Consider the following 25,028-nt stretch of genomic DNA (forward strand, 5'->3'; position numbering starts at 1 on the left):
TGGAGACGCCTGGGATCGAACCTGTGACCATTGTGCATCTTTCGCCATCCTGCCCCACCTTCTTCTTTTTGTCCCTTCACTCCTGACGCTTGCTTTTTCCTACCAAAAACAGACCAAGGTAGAATTCGTATGGCTAAATCGCTAGCAGTATCAAGAACACACTTAAGTTTGCTTCCCAGTTCAGGGGAGATGGCTTTCCCCATTCAGATATTTGTTTGTGCAAACCAGGTAAATATCGGGGGCCATTGTATAAAGTAAAAAGGTAAAGGACCTCTGGACGGATGGAGGGGTTCATAGCATCAACACCCCAAAAAGGTATTGTTTCTCCCATAGTTGCAGCCTTGGATTCAGACAGAACCAAACGTTGCTCTCAAATGTTTCTCCAGCTTGCTGCTTCTAGCTCACATCCCGGCCCCAACTCTGCTCTCAGCTGTGGCTTTTTCTGTCCCATTTGCCCATCACCTCACCAGGAAGCTAGTTTGGCTATCTCCCAGAATGAGAAGGCTTGATTAGCTTTTCATACTTGCTGGATCCAGGGGTTAGAAGAGTCTGGCACACAGTTTAACACCCACCCACCACAAATTCATAACAGTAAGTAGATTGTGTCTTTTTCCTTCCCGTTTTATTGATGGGAAGCCAAGGTTGAGGAGTAATGATTTGCCCAAGGTCAGCCTCTGTAAGTCCATTCTAGAACAGGGTCCAGATTGCCGTCCAACATTTTGTGCATTTGAAAAGGAGCCGGGGTGTACTACATATATATCACACTCTGTGTGACTCCTCAGTGAATCATGGGTCTTCTTTGTGGCGTTCAGTTTCCTCAGCCACAAATCCTGCGTTCTCTTCCGGCATGGAACACTGGAAGCTTGCAATGCAAGTCAGCTTGGTAAATCACTGCTTTGAAACTAGAACACCTAGGAACATGTTGACTGTTCTCATTTCCCATACATGATATTTCTCTGTGTTCCTGTGAGCAGAATCGGATCCTGCTGCTTCCGGACTGGCAGAGGCTCTGCTCCTTGAATTACAACCAAAAATATGCCCAGGCTTTCCCCTTAAGCTTATGTGATTCTGTTCAAGCAGAAGAGTTGCGAACAATTCCATATGCTTGCATGGCAGAGAAGCAGAGCTGGGGAAGGGTTGAGAAATTTCTGTGGCACCCTTTGCCGTGCCTAGTGCTGTCCCGTGCTGGTTGGGGCTGATGGGACTTACAGCCCAAAATGTATGGAGGGCACCAGGTTGGCGAAGGGGGCCATTGCATAGAAAGTTCACCACACATTAGCTGTCGTGAAAGCCATACAAACGCTTGAAGAGAAGGCTGAGAGGTGATCTGATAGCCATCTTCAAATATCTGAAGGGCTGTCACATGGAAGATGGAGCAAGCTTTTTTCTGCTGTTCCAGAGGGTAGGACCCAAACCAATGGGTCTTGTTATTCAAATAACAGCAAAGGAGATTCTAATTAAACATCAGGAAGAACTTTCTGGTGGTAGGAACTGTTCAACCATGGAACGGGCTACCTCAGAAGGTGGTAGAATCTCCCTCATTGGAGGTTGTTTGTTTGTTGGTTGGTTGGTTGGTTGGTTTAAAAAAGGTTTATGTATGCAGCATTGATATTGCTGGGATATATGTATGCCCAGTTATATAGAAATTGTGGCTTTTTGCCTCCCAAACCTATTGGTTGATAATTTTCCTGTTCTGTTGGAGAGATGTGGTTTCTCTCTGGATCATTTGTGGCTATGGATGAAGATTTATGAACTTTTGTCACTATGCATATGTGCATATTTATATATAATCAAATTTTGTTTTTAGTTCATATCAATTCAACACACACACACACACTTACAACAACAAAGGAGCAAACTAAAATGCAGCAAAAGTGGAGATGAGGGAAGGTTGAGGGATGTGAGTAACATTCAAAGATTTTGTTCACTTTCAATTTGTGAGAATGTCAGAAAGCGATGTGCTGTGATCTGCCAGAGGAATTCGGCATTTTAAGTTTGTTTATGCTGCATGTAGTTTTGTTTGGGGCCGAGTTATCTTTCATTGATGTTACCTTGTTAAACTTTTGTTTTGTGATGGTCCAATGACTAAATACAAATAAATGAATCTTGATCATTGATTTGGAAGGATTTGATTGCCGTGATGTACTGTTAATAATTCAGACTGTAACAATTGGTGCTGATGGGAAAGTGCAGGCTTGCACATCCAATCAAGGCACAAGCGTCGAGTGCGCCAGGCAGAATCTGCAATGTGCTTTTGCCACTAACTTTACTTCCAACTCCTCTCCAAGGAGGCCCCTGAACCGTGGAATTAGATTTTCAATTGGCAATATCAATTCCAAACCCAGACCCTGCATTCTTGCATCCTTTAAACTCGAGATCTAAACTTATATTATGATTGGAGGACATGAGGCTGAAAAATAAATAAATTGTGATGGGGCCTAATGAATCTGTTCTACCTGATGTGTTCTACCTTGTCCAACCCCAAACAATGAATGGGATTCAAGGAGCCTAACTTCCAGAAGGGCAGTCGCAAGGGTAGTCAGCTGCAGCAAGTAAACAATAAAGATTTCTTTGGCACTCAGTAGATTAACTGTGGTATATGCCTTTGCGGGCAAAAACCCACTTCATCAGATAAATTAAGTGCTACCCGAAGTTGGCAGGTATGCATGGATAGAGAGGAAAAGATGTAAACACTCTATGAAAGCTAGTGCCATAATATGTTGGCTGCTATGTAAGGTGCCACAAGATTCATCAATGTTTTTAACAGTAGTTTGGAAACTTTTGCAAGTTCTGCAGCTAGTGGCCTTACTCCCACGACTACTACTAAGCAGTATTTTTTTATCCTGTATTTTATCCTGTGAGCCACCCTGAGATCTTATGCTGAAGGGCAGTAAAAGGTAAAGGGACCCCTGACCATTAGGTCCAGTCGTGACCGACTCTGGGGTTGCGGGGCTCATCTCGCGTTATTGGCCGAGGGAGCCGGCGTACAGCTTCTGGGTCATGTGGCCAGCAGGACTAAGCTGCTTCTGGTGAACCAGAGCAGCGCACAGAAACGCCGTTTACGTTCCCGCCAGAGCGGTACCTATTTATCTACTTGCACTTTGACGTGCTTTCGAACTGCTAGGTTGGCAGGAGCAGGGACTGAGCAACAGGAGCTCACCCCGTCACAAGGATTTGAACCGCCGGCCTTCTGATCGGCAAGTCTTAGGCTCTGTGGTTTAACCCACAGCGCCACCCGCATCCCACGAAGGGCGGTATATAAATAAAACAAAAATAAAATATGTTGTTTACATTAGCCCCACCTGTCCAGGCAGCGGATAAGTTTTAGATCCACATGTGAACTCTGCAGCTGGAGCCCATCCCTCAGTCATCTTGGCTCAAGGCTGCCACTTGTCCTGTCTGAAATGAATGACAGGCAATGCATCTCTGAAGCATCTGGAAAGGGCTTGGATGGGCCATGGACGAAAGGTGGGTTCAGTACTTGCCTGGAGCTGGAGCCCAGGTCCTTCAATGAGCTTGAGGCTTTTCTGCTTAATTCTATCATGAGTCAAATAATTTGCAGGATGACTGCATAGTTTGTGGGTGCCTCTGCTGACACCTATGGCAACCTGTAGCACGGGCGTGGGGAACCTCAGGCCTGGGGGCCAGAAGCAGCCCTTCAGACCTCTCTATCTGGCCCTCATAACTCTCCCCAGGCCATACCCTTTACTGGTCCTACTTTGCACCCCAAGAGTTTTTTGGGTTTTTTTCCAAAAAAATGATTGATTTTCCAAATTTATAACAAACATCAAAAAGCAAGCAAACAAACAAACATAAATCCTAACTATATTAGTTCCCCTTTTGTTAACATTGTTAGGTGACTTCCTCAAATCCCCCTGGCTGAGTTTCTATGTATATCATTGTAACAGTTTTCCAAAACTAATTTCTCATAAAATTTACTTAATCAATTAACATCTTTCTTTCTTTTCATTTTAACTTTAGATATATAGAATAACATCACATATTTAAATCCTAAGCCAATCCGGTACTTGCAAGTATTTCTTTTTAAGTTATCTTAGCATATTTAGCTAAATAGTCTTTAAATTTCATCCATTCCTGCTGGTACTCCTCCTCCTTCTGGTCGCGGACTCTTCCGGTCAGGTCGGCTAGCTCCGAAAAATCCATCATCTTCATCTGCTATTCCTCCCACTGTTGGTACTTCTTGTGATTTCCAATTTTTTGGCCAGCAAAATTCTAGCAGCTGTTGTGGCATACAAAAACAATCTAACATCTTTCTTGGGCAATTCCAAACCTATTATTCCAAGAAGAAAGGCCTCTGGTTTCTTGCACCCCAAGAGTTTTTGCCTGGTTGGAATATGCCTGATCAAATGCCTCTTCCTTGCCTGGGTGTGTGTAGCAGCTAACCAAATGAACAAAGGTAAAAAAATTGCCATTGTTGCTACACCTACATGTCTCTTTAGTCCTCCCCACCCCAGGCATGTGGCCTTCTGAAGGCTGCTCAGGAAGGACTGTGGCCCTCAGGCCGAATACATTTCCTCGTCTCTTGCTGTAGTGCCATTCATTTCATGTGATGCCTAGATCCAAACGGGAGCTAGTGACACAGCAGCAACCATGTTGGCACCCCATCCCCCCGGCTGAAGATGGAATGGGGAAGCAAAGCCAGTGAGAGAGGCAGGGTCTCTCCTTGATGAGTTGACCAACTACATACCCTCCAACATCCTGCAGAGGAAAATCAGGATGTGTGTCTCTCTGGGCTGCACTTCCATGTGAGTCACAGGATTCATCCGAGAGGATGGCTCCCCAAAACGTGCATCTTTCAGGGTGTGGGAGCCATAAAGCCATGGCAGAGGCTTGTAAATGCTGCCTGGTGCCTGCTGACCTCAGTGACCAGCATGTCTGTGCCTTACAATGTATAGAATGTATTGACCTTATATGGAGTTGTGTTCCCTCTGGGCAGTGATTACCTTATATGGTGATGGGTGTAGTAAAAGCCATGACCGGATGATGTAACGTGAGACATTGGCAGACGGCCATGCAGGCTGAGAGAGAGAGACAAAGGATAATAAAAGTTACCGGACAGGGAGAAGTCGAAGGAGCTGCTCCATCCTGAAAATACTGCTGTCTCACTGTGTCCTTTTTCTATGCTGTACACCATTTGTGACGGCTGGATTCCGTCATCAGGGCTGCACCATTGCGAGATCCAGGTAACCGGCAAGAGAGCATGGCCCCCAAACATGAGCATCTTTCAGGTCCACACACTCAACAAAAATGGGACTTCCAATCTGAAGCCGGTGTGGCTTCTGTAATCCCGGGATGTCCTGCCCAAAGCGGGACAGTTGACAGGTATGCAACTAGGCAGAGGACTTGGTGCTGCAGGCAGCTGCTGCTGCTGCTACATGTCAAGGCATCCCCAGGGAACCACTACAGGCACTTGGAGGTGAGGAAGCTGTGCCGATTCCACACATGACATGTCAGCAGCATGGCTTCCTTGCTGCCTCATAACAAGGCTCTGGGCTTGTTATAAGTAATACCTCTCCACCCCACCCACCCCAAAAGAAATGTGCTAGTTCTTGCTGATCACTGATTCTTCTGGGGCGCACATGTGTGATTCTTAACATGACGTGAGTAACTAAGATTAGTCACAGATATAAATAACTTGTTTTATCAAAACATCTGTTTCCTATGGTATTGTCATCCAGAAAGAGCCAGTGTTGCTTTCATCAAAATAAAATATCAGTGCCCTCAGTTACCCTTTGTGCTGTCTGAGAAAGTTCACGGGGGGGGGGGGACCAACTAGCCAAAAGGTAATATCTCCCCACAACGCCTGGAGGCAGAGCCAAGTAACCAGCGGTTTTTATCTTTTCAATGGGGAACAGCCCTTGTTTTTGGATCCCAGTACAACCTTAGTGCAATCTGCCATGTTTTTTGCACTGACTAGGATCCAACTCAGTGTGTTTCAAACTTGGGTCTCTCGATATTGTTGGACTCCCAAGTCCCACCATCCGGTGTTCAGAAATGATGAACATTGCAGTCCAAAAACAACTGGAGACCCAGGTTTGAAACACACTGATTCTAACCTTATTAAAGCTGCCATTCTGTATCCAGATGCCCACTGGACACAAGTGGACTTACTTCTGCGAGTAGGCATGGGATTGTACTTAACACCTCCTTCTTGCAACTGTTACAAACTTTAGACTTCAAGGTCTTTTCCTTCTCATCCCAACTTTTTTTTAGCCTAACATTCAGTCCAGTGTTAAAAACTGAGATATGAAAGCTAGGAGCTAAATGGCACTTTAAACCTAGGTTATGGGCGCAACAATGGAATGTCTAGGTGTGCTTTTTTATAACAAGAATAATAAACTGAAAATGAATGAACGGCAGCTAAAATATTATGTGCATTTTTCACATGGTCTCGTCCTTACCTTGCACACACCCCTAATATTCTTCAGAGGGTCTCTTCTCCAGTCTTCAGAGAGTAGCTGGAAGTGGGGAGGCAGAAAAAGGTCCTTCTTTCCTTTTACTCTGCAGTTTTAATCTGAAATCTTAGGTGCAGTACTGCGCCCAGAGCTCAGAAACTGCTTGTGCTAATGAAATTCCCTGTTGCAAAATGTGCCTAGAACAATGGGAGTTTCGAACACTGATCCAGTCTGAATATCAGGGGAACACAAAAGCCTGCCAGCTGCACTGTGACATTTTACTTGATCCTAATTAAATGTTTTGCCTCTTTATTTGTGGGTCTCCCCACCCCCCACCCCGAAGCAACCCACAGTTATTGGATCTACTACAAAAGTTTGCACAATCCGCATATAAACCGGGGACACCGGGAGAAGGATCGTGATTCAACATGGTATACTCTGAAGCAGAGGACACCCTCCAGGTGTTGCACCTCCCATCATCCCTGGCCATGCTAGGTGGGGCAGATGGGAATTGGGGTCCACATGTGCCTGAAGGGCCCCATGTTTCTCAATCCTGCTCTAAAGACGACCAATGTCTTGAACATCATGCAGTACGTGGTTTTGTGCTCCCCTGCTGCTATGGAAAATGCAGGTTTTCAGCCTCTCTCTGTCCAGCAACTTTTAACAAGAGGCTGCTTGCTTTTTTTTGCCCCTGTGCCCCAGCATGTAAGCTGTAGTAGATACAAGGCATGCGACAGCTGGCCTTAGTCGCCTGTGTGTTCTTAAGCAGGTGAGTTCATCTTAAGGAACTACATACGCCATGCACGGAAACTTGTATGTCATGAACTCCCATCTATCTAGTCCAGCAGTCTGTTCTCACAGTGGCCAGCCAGATTCCTGTGGGCTTTGATATGCATTTATACTCTGGCTCATATCATCCATCCAGTTCGGCTATTATCTTTTCACTGATTGCAGGGTGGGTTTGCTTGAATGCACATAAGAAACATTCTCTGTTAGTTGGGCTGGCGGCAGCAGCACGAGATCAGGCTTTTAAGCTCCAAGCAACAACATGTACAAGCATCCTCTCTGGAGCAGAGTGTGACTGTGAAATAAAAGTTAGTCCCCTACAAACAGACCTAGGATATGAAAGCTGTGCTCACACATATTCCCTGAGTTCATTAGTAGCACTTGGCTACATAGACAATGATTCTTGGTATCACACACACACACAACATTTTGGAAGCGTCTTGCATCAGGATTTGCTGTTGTGTTCCTTGCATTTGATGAAAATTACTGTTTAAATATTTAGTTTATTCTTTTGCATTTGCTGTTCAGGCAGCATTGCATGTAATTTTAAACAGGTTTTAGGCTCCATTTAGGTGGTTCTCATGTTTGAGAGTTGTCTGATTTTTAGACATTTGGGTTTTTGATATATGTGTGTATGAGAGGGGGAAAACATTTAAAGGAACTTGATAATTTTATTTGATTTAGTGGAAGGACTATGAGAGTGCATTATATCCTGCATTTTATGATCCCATTCTTAGGGCGTATACTATTTGTATATTTATAGTGCCCCTGAGAAAGGATTTGATCCAACGTGTGACAGGGCTAGAATAAATCTCATTTGAAACATCTGGACTTTCTTCCCCCTTGCAAGTGGTGCTTTCCCAGTTTTGTGGTTGGCTTGGTGCTACATGCCTTTTTGCAGTGGTGTTTCTGAATACAGCCTAATTAGCCATTTGCATCAGGACCAGGATGGCCTTTCCACTAGGTGGCTGCCTAGGACAGCACTTTATAGGGACCTGTATCTAACGCTGGAACAACCTGGTGGATGCAGAAAGGCGAAAGAACCAGGCAACAGGTAGGGAAAGTACATCAATGACAAGTCCTATGCAAACAACTTGTGCATATTTACTTTGATATAAGTTCACTAGGCTTTTCTCCCAGTTAAATGTGCATGAGATTTTGGCCCCAGTATATTACATGTGCTATTCTTTTTTAAAAAAAAAAACACCAAATAAAACAAAGGGTGATCATGAGTCCACTGAGTGCTGTAGGAGATGAAAACGAAGGTTGGAACAGGGGTGCCTTGTTAGAAATCAATAAGCTACTGTAACCAACAGAATGGGAGAAAAGGGGGAACCCAGGCTAAGAGATCCAGAATGGAAGTGTATACCCAATACATTATTATTATTATTATTATTATTATTATTATTATTATTATTATTATTGGGATGTGGGTGGTGCTGTGGTCTAAACCACTGAGCCTCTTGGGCTTGCCGATTGGAAGGTCGGCGGTTTGAATCCCCGTGATGGGGTGAGCTCCCATTGCTCAGTCCCAGCTCCTGCCAACCTAGCAGTTCAAAAGCACGTCAAAGTGCAAGTAGATAAATAGGTACCACTCTGGCGGGAAGGTAAACGGCGTTTCCGTGTGCTCTGGCTTCTGTCATGGTCTGTGGACAAACGCTGGCTCCCTCAGCCTGAAAGCGAGATGAGCGCCACAATCCCATAGTCACCTTTGACTGGCGTTAACCACCCAGGGGTCCTTTACCTTTTTACCTTTAGTATTATTATTATGTGAAGTCAAATATAAAATACATGTGAAAGTCAAATATAAAATACATGATTTGAAAGACCACAGCACCAAAAGATCTTAGACCAACATGTCCATGCTAGCCCATTTCTGAAGTCTGGTGTACTTGAGCTGCTGAAAAGATTGGGGGGAAATGGCCTTCCAGTTCTTAGGTAAAGGTACCACTGACCGTTAGGTCCAGTCGTGGACAACTCTGGGTTTGTGCACTCATCTCGCTCTATAGGCCGAGGGAGCCGGTGTTTGTCTCCAGACAGCTCCAGACAGTGTGCGAACCAGAAATGCTGTTTACCTTCCCGCCAGAGCGGTACCTATTTATCTACTGGCACTTGATGTGCTTTCGAACTGCTAGGTGGGCAGGAGCTGGGACTGAACAATGGGAGTTCACCCCATCGTGGGGATTCCAACTGCCGACCTGCTGATTGGCAAACCCTAGGCTCTGTAGTTTAGACCACAGCGCCACCCGCGTCCCTTTCCAGTTCTTAGTGTTGAATGGTTTCTTTAAATGTAAAGGTTCATCATTGTTCCACCCGATGTGTATGTCTTTAAGGGGCCAGAGCAAGGGCCAGAGCAAAATAACGAGACCCAGCTTTACAGCTGTGAAACATAGCAGGTGCTGCTGAGTTGTATTGATTAAGCTGTGTCAGCAATTGGGTGTAGTATATAAGGAGCAGCACCTAGCTCTCTCATTACCCTGGGGGATGGGTTGGTGGTTGGGTCATGTTTGTTGATGTATTTAGTGTAAATGGAGTTTTTGTTTTTGTAATTAAAACCTTGTTTAAGTTATTTTTGAGTCCCTTTTTAATGCATGGTCTCCCCAGTAAGCTCTCTGCAGCGCTACTAAACTGCAAATAGCCAACACTTAGATGTGCACAAAATCTTCTATTCAGGCACTACCCCCAAACTACAGGATAGAAATCTTTCAGTGCAGTGCTCCAGTAAATTGAAACTATTGTTGTTTTCTCCTTCCCGCCTCCCTAAAGCTTCATTTAGCCTCTCCACCAAAAGCCAATTGCACAAACCAGGTAATAAGTGGATGTGTTCAGAATAAACCTGAGACTAGGTGAGAAGGGCTGCCTTTTGTTTACCTTCCCAAGTGTTTCCTGTGATTGTCCTAATGGTGATGAAGCATAGCTCATGCAAGAATGCTGGAAGGAAGTTCCTGGACCATGAGGTGCAACTGTGGTGGAATCTACACACATATAAAAAACACTGTGAAAATGCTTTTTTAAAAAAAAGTTTTGAAAAATACATTGAATTTGGCATGGCTCAGTGCCGGCATATAGTGTCACATTTTTATATTGTACTTTACAACAGATTTAAAATGTTTTATTTACAGCTGTGTAGTTGAGTCCTGTGTTTCTAAAAAACGTGGACCTGCAATGAGGGGCAAGTGCAAATGAGCTTGCTGCAGGGGTTGGGGCTAAGATACAGGGTCTTATTAGCCAGGAACACACCTGCCTATATGACTTTTGTAATACCATAAAGAGGTATTATGGGGAGTGCTCAAGGGCAACCTCTAGCCCTCCAGATGTGGTGGGACTCTAGCTTCTATTATCCCTGACCATTAGCCATACTGGCTAGAGCTGATGGGAGCTGGCCTCCAACAGCATCTGGAGGGCCACAGATTCCCTATCCCTGGCCTAGACAATCTGTATTAGGAGGCAGCTAAATAGGGAACGGGACGTGGGTGGCGCTGTGGGTTAAACCACAGAGCCTAGGGCTTGCCGATCAGAAGGTCGGCGGTTCGAATCCCCGCGACGGGGTGAGCTCCCATTGCTCGGTCCCTGCTCCTGCCAACCTAGCAGTTTGAAAGCACATCAAAGTGCAAGTAGATAAATAGGTACCGCTCCAGTGGGAACGGGGTGAGCTCCCATTGTTCAGTCCCAGCTCCTGCCCACCTAGCAGTTTGAAATAAAATAAAGGGAAATAAAAGATCAGGCTGAATTCAAATTAAAGACCAGGCAGAATAGCTCTGTCTTACAGGCCCGACGGAAGGAGGTTAAATCCTGAAAAGGCCCTGGCCCTGGTGGAGGATAGTCTGACTTCCTTAGGCCCCCGGGACCTCTAAACTATGGTTATTCATGGACCTTAAGGTCCTCTGCGGGGTTTACCAGGAGAGGTGGTCCCGTAAACCCCATTGCAGGGGGTTGACCTAGGGTCCTTTCCAACTCTACAATTCTATGAGTCTATATCTATGTGTATTTGTGTATTTGTGTGTGTTGTACTGACAGTTAAAAAAAATAAATTCAATGTTATCTCCATGGGGCCCTGTGGGAAAGTGGGGTTAAAATGTGCTAAATAAATGGAATTGGCACCCAGTGCCCTTATACTGCCACTGCTCCCATCGACACCCCCGTGCAGGTTGTAACAGAGTGACCATTGCCTCCTTTCCTGCCTCCTCTTGCTTTGGATGCTGCAACTTTTTCTTCCCTTATAAGCAGTACATCCCCAACGTGCAGCTGAGCTCTGACACAATACAGATAACAAGAGGACCAGTTCGGTGAATCTGTGCAGAGCCGTTCTCTGATGCGGAAAGCAGTGTGAGAAACCTGCTCATTACAGATGTGCTTCTTTGGGGGGGGGGGGAAGGATCTGCTTAAACAACTATCTCATTAAGTCTGCATAACAATGAAAGAGCAAGGAGAAGCCAAGCCCATGATTAGCAGAACTCCATCTCAGTAGCTACCTCCTTGAGTCAGTGTTATCCTGTTTCTTAGGGTGATCTATGCCTGGTGACCAGCTGCTCCATCAGCCACAAGCTGCTCCCACAGTCCATAGAATGATATGGATAAACCGTAATCTCAAACAGTATGTTGAACCCGCTCTGATAAATCTGCTGTAGCTGATTTGAATGCCCTTGTTAGCCCACCTGCCCTTTGCGTAACAGGGGATGAACGTCTTTGCATACATAGCTCTCCTCACTGCAGTGCGCTGGCAGGAATATGTACTGTGGGATTTTTTTAAGAAAAGAAATTGGTTGTGCTCCGTTGCTTTTTTCAGAATGGATGCTAAGTGTTGATTGCTGTGTTACCATTTGGTGTCCCCAGTCTAATCAAGTATTAAAAAGGTTCAAATTTGTACAAAGCATTCCATGTTTTGGGAATCTAAGCACCAGTTCATCCTCCACAGAAGAGCTGGACCACCACAATTTAGGAAGGGAGGTTGACAAGCTGGAATGTGTACAGAGGAGGGCGACCGAGATGATCAAGGGTCTGGAAATCAAGCCTTATGAGGAATGATTGAGGGAGCTGGGTATGTTTAGAGGTGGAAGAGAGGGAACTGAGGGGAGATACAATAGCCATCTTAAAATATCTCAAGGGCTGCCAGATGTTGTAAGATGGAGCAAACTTGTATTCTCCTGCTCTGGAGGGTAGAACTCAAACCAGTGGCTTCAAGTTACAAGAAAGGAGATTCTGTCTAAACATTTGGAAAGGGAGATTCTAACTAACACCAGGAAGAACTTTCTGAGAGTAAGAGATGTTCAACAGTGGAACAGTCTACCTTGGGAGGTTGTGAACTCTCCTTCCTTGGAGGCTTTTAAGCAGAGGTTGGACGGCCATCTGTCCTGGATGCTTTAGCTGAGAGTCCTTCATTGCAGGGGGTTGGACTAGATGACCCTCGGGCTCCTTCCAACTCTGATTCTAGGTAGATAGAGGGGTGTGATCAGGGAATACTGGAAGAAGCCAGCTATCAACTACTGCAGGAGTTACCAAACTGTGAACTGCAAGTTTTCGTTCAGGTGGTCTGAAAGAAAGGAGGGTCCGCATTAAAACATCCGTATGGATTTCAATTGTATTTTTATTGCTTCTGTTACCATTTGTATTTATTTTTATTGGGATACAATTTGAGTTCTGTGGAATTCAAATTGTGAAACAGTAAAATACAATTTAAGAAATGAAAGTGGCGATAAAAAATACAATTAAAAACCACATGGAATGTAGCCCAGCACATTACAAGCTGCAGAAAAAAATCATTTAAGTGGTCCTCCAAGACCCCCAAGTATTTTCCAGTGGTCCATTGTGGGAAAGGTTTGGGATCCACTGACTCCATTCCCTTGGATCTGATGGTCTATTGGCACTTTACCATTTTCCTATGACAATGCAACCTTCCATGCCACAATTTTCAGAGTTACCTGAATAAGAATGTGATCAGGCTGGATAGCTGTTTCGTAAAAGCCGCCTGTGGCATGTGGGGGCATGAGCCACCAAGGCTCAAATAATCATAGACCAAACACCAGCTTTGGAACCTCATTTTATAGCCAGTGTATCCCTTGCAGAAAGGGACGTGGGTGGCACTGTGGGTTAAACCACAGAGCCTAGGACTTGCTGATCAGAAGGTCGGCGGTTCAAATCCCTGCGACGGGGTGAGCTCGCCTTGCTCAGTCCCTGCTCCTGCCAACCTAGCAGTTCGAAAGCACGTCAAAGTGCAAGTAGATAAATAGGTACTGCTCTGGTGGGAAGGTAAACGGTGTTTCTGTGCGCTGCTCTGCTTCGCCAGAAGTGGCTTAGTCATGCTGGCCACATGACCCGGAAACTGTACGCTGGCTCCCTCGGCCAATAAAGCGACATGAGAACCGCAACCCCAGAGTCAGCCACGACTAGACCTAATAATGGTCAGGGGTCCCTTTACCTTTACTTTATCCTTTGCAGACTATGTCCTGGAAGACCAGGGTTCAAATCTCCACTCAGCCGCAAAGCTCACTGGGTGACCTTGGGCCAGTCACTGCCTCTCACCCTAGCCTACCTCACAGGAGTGTTGTCAGGGTTAAATGATGGAGAGGATCACATTCACCACCTTGAGCTCCTTGGAGGAAAAGCGGGATATAAACATGACAAAGTAGATAATGAATATATATCCTGTGTATGGATTTTCCAGGACTTGTACACACACATACCCCTAAGTTGTGTATTTATGGGCTGACCTACCTCTTTCGGGGGGGCACAGAAAATGTGACACATTTTTGTGACGTTACCACTTCAAGATACAGGTGGGTGGTTGGAGAATCACACAACTGTTGTGCTCCTCACAGGCACTCTCCAGCAGGTACATATGACATCTGCACAGTTGTATCTCACACAGCCCTCGCCATTGCAACTGACGTTAACAGCAGAGGAGTAGAGACAACTGCTTTCCCCCCAGTAATAAAAACACCACTGTGTAGCTGCTGGGGAAAACACAATATCCTGATAGCAAGCATTACTCGGCCAAAGAGATATCTGGAATGCACACAACTCTTGCTCGGTAATGACGGCATCTTTCGTTGCACAAGGAAAATACTTTAAATAGAAAAAAATTAACCCTTGGTGTTTTGAAGCAGGCAGGGGGTGAAAAGATACAGATCTATAGCAAATTCTGTTCTTGACCCCATATCACAACATTTGCTTGTTCTGAGATAGTAGGAAACTGCCTTATGCTGAGACCGTTAGTCCATCTATGTCAGATGGCAATGGTGGTTGCTCGCGAGTAACCAGTCAGGATTCCGACCTGTCTTTTACAGGTTTTATTATGGTGCAAAACTATTTACAGTGCAGAACCACAAGTTCATGTCTGCCTCAATCGCTAGCAGAATCTGGGAGTGGTCGTTTCTGTGTCCTCCCCCAACATAAGAGCTTAGTCACCCCCAGCCTTTTCATTCCTTCTTTGCATTTTACACCTCTGCGCAAGGTGGGCGACAGAAGAGGCGTGCTTCCCTCCTGGCCGGCTTTGCAAGGAGCGGTGCTGAGGCTCCCACCAGCATCCTCTAGCCCTTTCCCCTCCTTAACCCTGGAGGTGAGGCTTTCCCCACCCTCAGAGGTGCGGTGCTGGGGCTCCCAGCAGCATCCTCTGGTCCCTTCCTCTCTTCCCCACCAGAGGTGTGGCTTTCCCCACTGCAGGAAGAGGAACTGCTTGGCAAGATTTTCGAAGGTTCCCTGTATCCCAACCATCCCTCTCCCTCCCTTCCCTGTTCCGATGGCAGTCCCCTGACAATCTAGCTCAGTATGGTCTACACTGGGTGGCAACTGTTCTCTGGGATATCAGACAGGGATGGAGATGCCAGGGTTTGAAACTGGGACCTTCTACATGCTGGGCACATGATCTGCCCCTGAGCTATGGCCCTTCCCTTCTAAGTGGGATGTGGAGGGAGGAGGGTGGCAATGGGCAACAGGACGTTCCTCCTGATTTCAGGGAGCAGAAAGAAGAGCTGCCGAGCACCACAGACACCCGAGCTGGCATGAATTATGCATCCCTTGTCTGAAGAGAGGTCAGCCTCATCAATAATGGAGGAAAGGCTCCCCGCTCTGCCTTCTGCCTGCATCTTCCAGCACCAACAACTCATGAAATCTGCATGGACTTTCTCAGGGTGTTTATGGGCTGCCGGGGGGAAGAAGCCGCAGAGCAGGAAGCAACCGGCACATCGAGCTGCGGCAAATTTCTGTGCATGTTTACAAGGCACCGAATGAGTGCGGGATTCATTTGCGCAGATCTGATTAGATCCTTTCTGGCACAGGCCCACAAATGCACGCTTGCCTGTGAAATGCAGCTGACTGCAGCTCGTGCATCCGGGCTTGGGACTTGCAATACTGACTTTGTTTCACCAACTGGTGACAAATTTTAAGGCAGACACATCTGTACTCACCAGCACAGTGTCCTGTTTAGTTTAAAAGAAAAAGAAAGGGGAAAAAGAGTCACTTCTCCAAGTTTTCCAGTGTTGTTGTTAAGGCCAGATGGGCAGGTTATTTGCCTGCCCTGTTATGTTTTTTTTAAAGCAAAAATACTCATGTGGTGCATATCTGAATGTCAAGGCTGGGCCATGCATGGCTGGACTTGAAACCAGGCCCAGGAAGAGCCTTGCTGTCTGGCGCTAGAACTTGACTTGAGCAGGGTCTGTGCTAAACTAGGGCTGAATCTGATGTGCAGTGGGCAAAGGCCACTGATATGTTGATCAGGCCTGGACAGAAGCCCAATATCCTGTTGTTGTTCTTGTTCTTGTTCTTGTTCTTGTTCTTGTTCTTGTTCTTGTTCTTGTTCTTGTTCTTGTTCTGCCCAGTACAGGCCTGGCCTATACAGAGGCTGCCAATCACAAGGGACTGGTTTTCCATGGCTCTGAGGCCTGAGTATCGACAGACCTAGGCAGCTCACTAAGGATACGTCCAAACCTGGTTTGAGTCTCTGGATGCTAGAGGGTGCCTCCAGACTGTCATAGCTTTGTGAGGTGGATAGTGGGAAGTTTAGGTTTTCACAGTGAAAGTGGATTAAAGCATTCTGTTGCCCAAGCGCTACCAGTCCAATTATTTTTTAAAAATGTCTTTTGCGATTAGGAAAGTGGCAGGGAAAATGCACTTAGGTTGGTGTGTCACCTCCAGACTGTGGAATAACTAGACTCATATAACCAACATGCTTAAATCTTATGCATGAAGGGGTTAAGACCATAAAGTAAGCTGTCCTGCCAGACTTAGCTCATTGGGAGGGACTGTGCAATCAAGTCTTTGTTCCTTCGGTCTACCAGAGAAGCTCAACGCGTGAGGAGATCTGAGATGGTTGCTGCAGCTCAGACCACATGGCTTTCACAAGCCATGCTTGTGTTCCTATACCAATAATTCAGGTTCTTTCACCACAGTAACTAAGACGAGTTTTACTGCCTGTGCAGCTTTTCTGACTTCTATATGGAAAAGCACATGAATCTGAGCTATTAAGTAAGCCATTTTTAACTTACCAAATGTGTGGTCTTTTTCTATGCTGGGGGAAGAGGGGAACTTTGGAAGGAACTCACAAGGGCATATTGTAAAGGTCTAACAGCCTGTATTTCCACGCTTTACTTTGCTGCATATTTTGTGATTTTAAATCTCTGCTGGTGTTCTCTCCCCAAAGAGTACTTGCCCCATGCATCGATCTTGACATCCAGGAACTTTCCTTTTCATATAACTGCTTTTTCCTTGCCAACCAACACAGACCTCATATGGGGGTCCCTCCTATGTTTGAGATCCTGCCCAATGCCATTTCCACCACTGGAATGAGCACATAGCAGAAAGTCCACCTCCAACCTCACCTACTGTCTCAACCAGCCTAATACACTTGAGTGCAGATCTTCCAGTCATCATTAAGGGTCATAGATTTAAACTCTCCCTTTGAAAGACACAGATTGCACCATTTTTAAGGAAAGAAAACATGTTTTATCTTTCTGCAATTAAATACTCTGTGGCACAAATAAATAATTGGTTTTCATGAGCATGGCAAAACTTTTATTAAACTTCCTTCCTCTTTTTCTTCTCCTAGGTTTGGTTTGGTTTTCGTTAGAGGGATGTAGGAAGATTAGAAAAGCTGGCCTCCAATGTATTCCTGGACTGCAGTTCCTGCCTATCAGTTTGCATTAAAGGTAACGTAAGGGGCACCAGATATTTGTGTGAATCTCACCAACCAAAAAACTTCACATTCCCTTCCAGACTCCACACAGATCTGCACACCAACCACATGCCTGGTGCATAGAGAAAAGGGCCTTAATCCCACTCTTGAAATTAATGTTCCTATTTCTTTCTTGGCATCATCACACACCTGGTTACAAATATGTGATAAAGCATTTACAGCCTGACCCAGATTCACTGCCCTCTGAGAGCAAAGCGAGATGTTTGTTTGATATAAAACATACAGCTGTGTGTTAAGTTTGAACTTTAATCAGAGGGGTGTGTACTTAAGCATGTGCTTGTGTGTGATCCTTTCAGGGAAGGTTTAATGCAGAGAAGGGAGGGTTGTTTCTTGCTTTCATAGTGTGATCAGAGCCAGATAGAAAGGTGTTTTTTCCCCTCCCTAAGATCGCATAGCTCCCCCCAAAGAATCCTGGGAACTGTAGTTTGTTAAGGGTGCTGGGAATTGTAGCTCTTTAGGGTGTAGTTCTCAGGATTATTTGGGGGAAAGCCACATGCTTTAAAAGTATGAGGTGAATTTGACCTAAGCGTTGTAGTTACACTGGTGAGAGGTGATTTTGGCTCCATTCACCCTGGGGAAGAAAGAGAGAGGCTCACGTATACGTCCATATATGAATGATCCAGTTTGGGAACTTTGCCTGCCACAGCAAAGACTGGGCCATCCATATGTGTTTTTTGCATTAGGATGTCTTCCATTGCTGTTAAGGGGATGTTTCTTTCCAGTATAAATACTATGCGCAAGGGGCTAATCCAGATAAGCAGCAGTTGGAGGTTTAAAGCCCCTTTCCTTCTCATCGCCACCATCAGAGCGTCCATCCCAGTCATCTCCCCCTGTATGGGCCAATTTCATATACGCAGCTAGAATGGAAATAGCTAGCAGTTGGACAGCAACCCAGCTGCCAAGGCCTACTCACCGGAGCCAACGATTACAGAAACTGGCTTTGTTTTTGTTTGCTTGTTTTGTGTTTTTTTTTAAATATAAATCTTTATTAGTTTAAAATACAATCGTACAGTAAAGGTAAGTATAACAAAATTAAGCACAAAAAAGAAGAAGAAAAAGAATTCGTCACCTCAAAAAGGTCGAAAAAAGGTTTAAAGGTGACAAAAAAAGAAAAAAAGACAATTAAAAGAACCACATATTTACCGTATTTTTCGCCCCATAGGACGCACTTTTTCCCCTCCAAAAATGAAGGGGAAATGTGTGTGCGTCCTATGGGGCGAATGCAGGCTTTTGCTGAAGCCTGGAGAGCAAGAGGGGTCAGTGCGCACCGACCCCTCTCGCTCTCCAGGCTTCGCGCAGATCTCTGCAAGTCGTGGGAGCCCGCGCCAGGCTCCCACGGCTTGCGGAGAGTTGCCTGCATGCCAAGGCCGGGCGCGCTGAGCTCCCACGGCTTGCGGAGAGTTGCCTGTTCTGGGGGCTGGGGGGGAAATAATTTTTTTTTCCTTTATTTCCCCCCCCCCCCAAAAAAAACTAGGTGTGCCTTATGGGACGGTGCGTCCTATAGGGCGAAAAATACGGTATATAACATCATGTCTTATCTAATAAAGTTTTTATAGAAACCGGCTTTGAGGGACAAACTAGCAAATATATGTGGCCAATTGTGTCACGTGGCCAGATTTCTTTATGGAGAGATAATCCCTTGTCTGGCATGTATACAGGCTGTCACACCCTTTACCTTTGCAGCTGGTTAAAATTAATTGCTCCATAATTTGAGTATCATACTTAACTGTTCAAAACGAACCTGCCAAGTGTAGCATGTGAAATGGAAGGTTGTGCTCTGTGCTTTTCCTTGGGGCTCCGCGTAGATGGATATGCAAACCTGCTTCCCATGGACAGATTTTGCTTATAAAGATATGGGCAGAAATGTGTAGAATGACAGATCTAAAGCATGCTTGTTCACATTGTCAACAATCTTTGAATGGCTGCTAATTCCAAGAGTCTCCTCCTCCTCCTCCTCCTCTTCCTCCCTCCTCCTCCTCCTCCTCTTCTTCTTCTTCTTCTTCTTCACATACAAAATTATATTCATTTTACTTCTTTGACTTGAAACCAATACTTGCTTTCTTTCTTTTTTATAAGATATTTATTAAGATTTTTTAAAGTATTACAATAAAAATGAAAAAAATAACAAAAATACAAAATAAAAATAGTTAAAAACACACAGATTTTCCATTGCTTATTTTCCTTTAGCTTGTTTCCCGGACCTCCTCATACCTCCCTTTTTTGTATTCCACTTCAAATTGTTGGTTCAGCAAATCCTTACCATTAGATTTTTACCTATTTATTACCCTTTTTTCATATTCTCTTAAAGCATTACAGCTGGAAACCACTTAATTTCTATCCAACATCATTCTAACATTCATTAATTTTACAATATTTCTGTAGATAGTCTTTGAATTTCTTCCAATCTTCTTCCACCGACTCTTCTCCCTGGTCTCGGATTCTGCCAGTCATTTCTGCCAATCCCATATAGTCCATCACCTTCGTCTGCCATTCTTCCAAAGTGGGTAGATCTTGTGTCTTCCAATACTTTGCAATGAGTATTCTTGCTGCTGTTGTAGCGTACATAAAAAAAGTTCTGTCCTTCTTTGGCACCAATTGGCCGACAATGCCGAGAAGAAAGGCCTCTGGTTTCTTCAGGAAGGTATATTTAAATACCTTTTTCATTTCATTATAGATCATTTCCCAGAAAGCCTTAATCCTTGATAGGCTCTCTTTGGCATAAATAACAACTCCTCTCTTTTTAACTTTGTCCGATGAAATAAATTCTTGTCCCAATCTTTTATTAATCAGGACTTTCCTATGGAGCCTTATCACATGGGTTTCCTGTAAGCAAATTAAGTCCAATTGTTCCTTTTTCAATAGGTGAAATACTTTCCTCCTCTTCTCTGGGGAGTTAAAACCATGAATATTCCAGCTTAATAGTTGCAGAGACATGATGTGTTTATTCTATTTTCCCCCAACTGCTCCCAGAAGCTCGTCTAGTTCTTGCGGTGGTATCTTTTTTTTCGATTTGTCAGGTCCCAAAGGTGGTAGTGCTGTGTCTAAGACTCCTGGTCTCAAGGCTCTTAGCTCTTCTGTCGCTTCTTTTTGTAGGTCTTCTTCGTAGTCTCTCAGAAATTTTTCCTTGTCTTCCACTGATCTAATTTTGAACTTTTTCCCTTTAAAGGTAAAAGATAGTCCCTGGGGGAATTCCCATCTAAAGGCAATGCAATTCCTTCTCAGTACGGCCACCAAGTCTCCGTAGTTGGTCCTCAAGTCCAAAAGATGTTTCGGTATATCCTTAAAAATCTCGACTCTGGAATCGTTGATCTCTAAGGTCTTCTGAAAGTGTGCACTCAATATTTTATCCCTCTCTTCTTTCGTACGGAGGGTCACCAAACAGTCTCTCACCCTGTTTTTCCTCCCCCCTCTTCCAAGTCTGAAAGTGCTCACTATCTTAAAATCTTTTTCCAGCTCCAAATTCCAAAATTTCACAAATTCCTGTGTAAGATAGTCACTCAGATTGTCCTTTTCAAGTTCCGGCACAGCTCTGATCCTCAGGTTTGTCTGTTTCTCCTTCAATTCGATCATAAACAATAAAGCCTGATGATCCCCAATCTGTTTGCGCATAGGTTTAATTTCTTCCTCCACAGCCACAACTTTTTATTTTGCTTCCTCGGCTATTTTTCTAGTAGACGCAGATTCGTCCAACAATTTTTCAATAACTTTTGTGTTTGAATTAATGATGGCTGTGTTCCCTTCAATTTTGGTTGATTGGTCTGAGACCTGTTTGCTTAGGCCTTCCAATTTCTCAAAAATTTTATTCAGTACAGATGTAAATTCCCCTTCTGAGGCCATTCCTTTTGTCTCAGTTTGCCCCGAATCTTCCTCCTGAGTCACAGGGAGGCCGGGCACGGATGCTCTACGTTGCTGGGAGACTGTACTAGACTGTTGCGCTCTGCCCTTGGATCTTGTTGCTCTTTGATCAGTCATCCCCTTTTATCTTCAGTCAAGGTCAGTCCCACAGTCAGGTCTTACTGTGGAAATTCCCTAATGTCAGCAATGGAAAATTCCCCCAGCTGGATGCACACTTCAATAGTCCTCTAGGGGGACACTGTATCAGCCATAGAATTCACAGTAACAAAGTCTTTTCTAACTTTCCATGTCCCCTTCAATAAAAACATGTAACAATTTGCAGTCCAAAGAAGACTCTCAAAATGTATCTCCTTGCAGGGTTAAACCTCAAAGATTACAATGTCCATAGGTAGCGCGAGTTCCAATGTAACAGTTCTCATAAGCCTGGCAGTCCGTTCCCAGGGATTCAAAAAAATAATAATTTTTTTTTATTTAATTTTCCCAGAAGAAATACAGTCACTTTCCTTGCTTCCCCCCCCTCTCCTAGTCTGGGGGGGGGGAGATCTTTAACTTTAATGCTTGGATTTAAAACTTTAGCAGCTCCGCTTTCAAAGTACTAGCATAAAACGTCTTTGCTTTGATCTATTACAAAACGGAAAGGCGGACTTCCTGTTTACACCTTTCTGCTTCAGTGCCAAATTGACGCTTTTTTTTTCTTTCAAGTCCAATCTTTTAAGTTCACCTACTCACGGGTAGTCGTTTAGCAGCCAAATTTTCACAGGAAAAAGGTCAGCGCTCTCCGGCAACAGCTACGCAGCTTCACCCCACAGAAGAAGCAGTCGACTCATAGCACCGCGCCGCTCCCGTTGCGCTCCGGAACCCCTTACGGGGCTCCCTCGATAAATCGGGGGGCGCTAATGGTGCCTGCCGAGTCCCACGCTCGCAGGCTCCTTCTGCCTGCGATTTCCAGCCGGGTCTCCGCTTCGCCGTAGCGGACAGACCCACTTTCTGCAGGGCTTCTCCCTCCTACTCAGAAGGAGACCGCCATAGCCGTTGGCGCCGCCTCCGGAAATTTGTTTTTAAAGATGAACAAGGAAGATTTGTTGCAATTGAGATTCAATCACAAGGAGAAAAATATTTGATCGTAGGAGTGTATGCACCAAATGAGGGGAAGTCTGAATTCTTTAAGAAATTGCACAAGACATTGTTGGACTATATGGACTACAACATCATTATGATGGGAGATATGAATGGAGTGGTATCTACAAACATGGATAAGTCGCAGAGACAGGTGGTAACTAAAGATGGCAGATTACCAAAAACCTTTTTTGAATTGACTGACAATATGGACTTGATTGACATTTGGAGAACCAAGAACCCCCTTGGAAGAGAGGGAACATTCTTTTCTGAAGCCAATATGACCTGGACAAGAATTGACCTAATATGGATAACTAGAGGACTGGCACCTAAGACTCGAAAAGTGGAAATTTGCCCAAAAACTTGCTCCGACCATAATGCAGTGAAGATGGAGATGAAATTAACGCCAATCGGTTCCTTCAGATGGAGGATGAATGACACCTTGTTTAGAGATCAGGAGGTGATTAAGAAGGCCCAAAAAACATTGAGAGACTATTTTGAGATAAATTTGAATACTACGGTTGAAAAAAGGACAATCTGGGACGCAAGCAAAGCGGTTATGAGAGGGTTTCTGATTCAACAGAATGCAATAAAGAAGAGAACTCAAAATGAGAAAAAAGACAAAATTTTGGAAAAAATAAAAGAAGGAGAGAAGAAACTAAGAGCGAAACCAAAATCGCAAGAGATTCTGAGAGAAATTAAGTTATGTCAAGTACAATATATGAAAATGATAAACCAGGAAGTGGAATGGAAAATTAAGCAGATGAGACAAAAGACATTTGAATCGGCTAACAAATGTGGGAAACTGCTAGCTTGGCAGATGAAGAAAAGACAGAAATTAAATACCATCACAAATCTGGATGTAGATGGAAAGAACATACAGAATCCATTGGAAATTAGAAAGTGTTTCCAGAGATATTTTAAACAACTATACACACAAGGGCCACAGAAAGAGACTGATTTAGACCAATTTTTGAGAAAAAATGGACTACAAAAAATCTCTCAAGAAAATAAGACAATGTTGAGCTATAAAATTACAGAACAGGAGGTGGAAGGTGCCATTCAGAATATGCAGTTGGGTAAATCTCCAGGGCCAGACGGTTTAACCTCCAAATACTATAGATCTTTGAAAGATTGGTTAATTCGGCCAGTAAAGGAGGTTTGCAATGAGATCTTAGAGGGGGAAAAGGCACCGGAGTCGTGGCAGGAAGCCTATATTACACTTATACCGAAAACTGAGTCTGAAAAGACGCAACTTAAGAACTACCGCCCCATATCCCTGCTCAATGTGGATTACAAAATATTTGCTGATATTTTGGCTAATAGGTTAAAAAAAGTATTAGTGGAAGAGATTCATAAGGACCAAGCTGGCTTTCTCCCAGGTAGACACTTGTCTGACAATACGAGGAATATAATTAACATTTTGGAGAAGCTGCAAGTGAACATAAATACCAAAGCAGTTTTAATTTTTATAGATGCGGAGAAAGCCTTTGACAACATTTCTTGGAGTTTTATGAAGAAAAATCTTCAGGGGATGGGGGTGGGCCAAGGGTTTGAAAATGGTATAAGTGCAATTTACTCAGAACAAAAGGCTAAACTAATTGTTAACAACGTGGTGACAGAGGAATTTAAGATAGAGAAAGGTACACGACAAGGTTGCCCAATTTCCCCATTGCTTTTTATTTCAGTCCTGGAGGTTTTATTAAATATGATTAGAAGGGACCGTCTGATTAAAGGTATTCAGGTCGGAGCTAAACAATACAAACTGAAGGCTTTTGCAGATGACCTAGTTTTAACGTTACAGGAGCCAGAATCTAGTACGTAAAGAGTATTAGAATTGATTCAAGAATTTGGTCAGGTGGCAGGATTTAAGTTGAACAAGTCAAAAACCAAAGTCCTTGAGAAAAATTTAACACCGATTGAGAAAGAGAGGTTTCAGAAGGAGACAGGTTTAACATTAGTGAAGAAAGTTAAATATTTGGGGGTCAACATGACTGCTAAGAATTTAAACTTATTTAAAGATAATTATGAGAAATGTTGGACAGAAGTGAAAAAAGACTTAGAAATATGGTCAAATTTGAAGCTTTCATTGTTGGGCCGAATTGCAGCTATAAAGATGAATGTATTGCCAAAAATGTTATTCTTGTTTCAATCTTTGCAAATTTTGGACAAGATGGACTGTTTCAAGAAGTGGCAGAGAGACATTTCTAGATTTGTCTGGCAGGGCAAGAAGCTCAGACTAAAATTTAAAATACTAACCGACGCAAAAGAAAGAGGTGGATTTGCCCTGCCAGACCTTAAACTTTATTATGAATCGGCCGCATTTTGCTGGCTGAAAGAATGGCTGCTTCTTGAGAACACAAACATTTTGGACTTAGAAGGTTTTAACAATGTTTTTGGGTGGCATGCATATTTGTGGTACGACAAGGTTAAAGCACATAAAGCATTCAAAAACCATATTGTCAGGAAAGCATTGTTTAATGTTTGGATAAGATACAAAGACTTATTGGAGAATAAAACCCCAAGGTGGTTGTCACCAATGGAAGCAAAGGCTCTGAAAAAGTCCAATATGGAGGCCAAATGGCCGAAATATTGGGAAATATTGGAACAAGAAGGAGACAAATTGAAATTGCAGAGTTTTGAGAAATTAAAAGATAAGGTGCGAGATT

The 25,028-nt window shown here is 44.1% G+C and overlaps 1 protein-coding gene across 2 annotated transcripts in view; it reads left to right on the top strand.

Moving 5' to 3' along the window:
• Window positions 1–25,028, top strand: part of LOC310760537 (galactosylgalactosylxylosylprotein 3-beta-glucuronosyltransferase 1-like) — a 72,500-nt gene that overhangs the window by 13,564 nt on the left and 33,908 nt on the right. The window contains exon 2 of one of the 2 annotated variants that reach the window (XM_083609258.1): window positions 17,242–17,341. The exons of the other annotated variant lie outside the window; for it this stretch is intronic. The gene's annotated coding sequence lies outside the window, so the exon portion shown is untranslated. The remainder of the gene's footprint in view (window positions 1–17,241; window positions 17,342–25,028) is intronic. 2 annotated transcript variants of the gene reach the window in all.

The sequence above is a fragment of the Podarcis filfolensis genome (assembly GCF_964270895.1).
Source record: "Podarcis filfolensis genome assembly, chromosome: 4".
NCBI lineage: Eukaryota > Metazoa > Chordata > Lepidosauria > Squamata > Lacertidae > Podarcis > Podarcis filfolensis.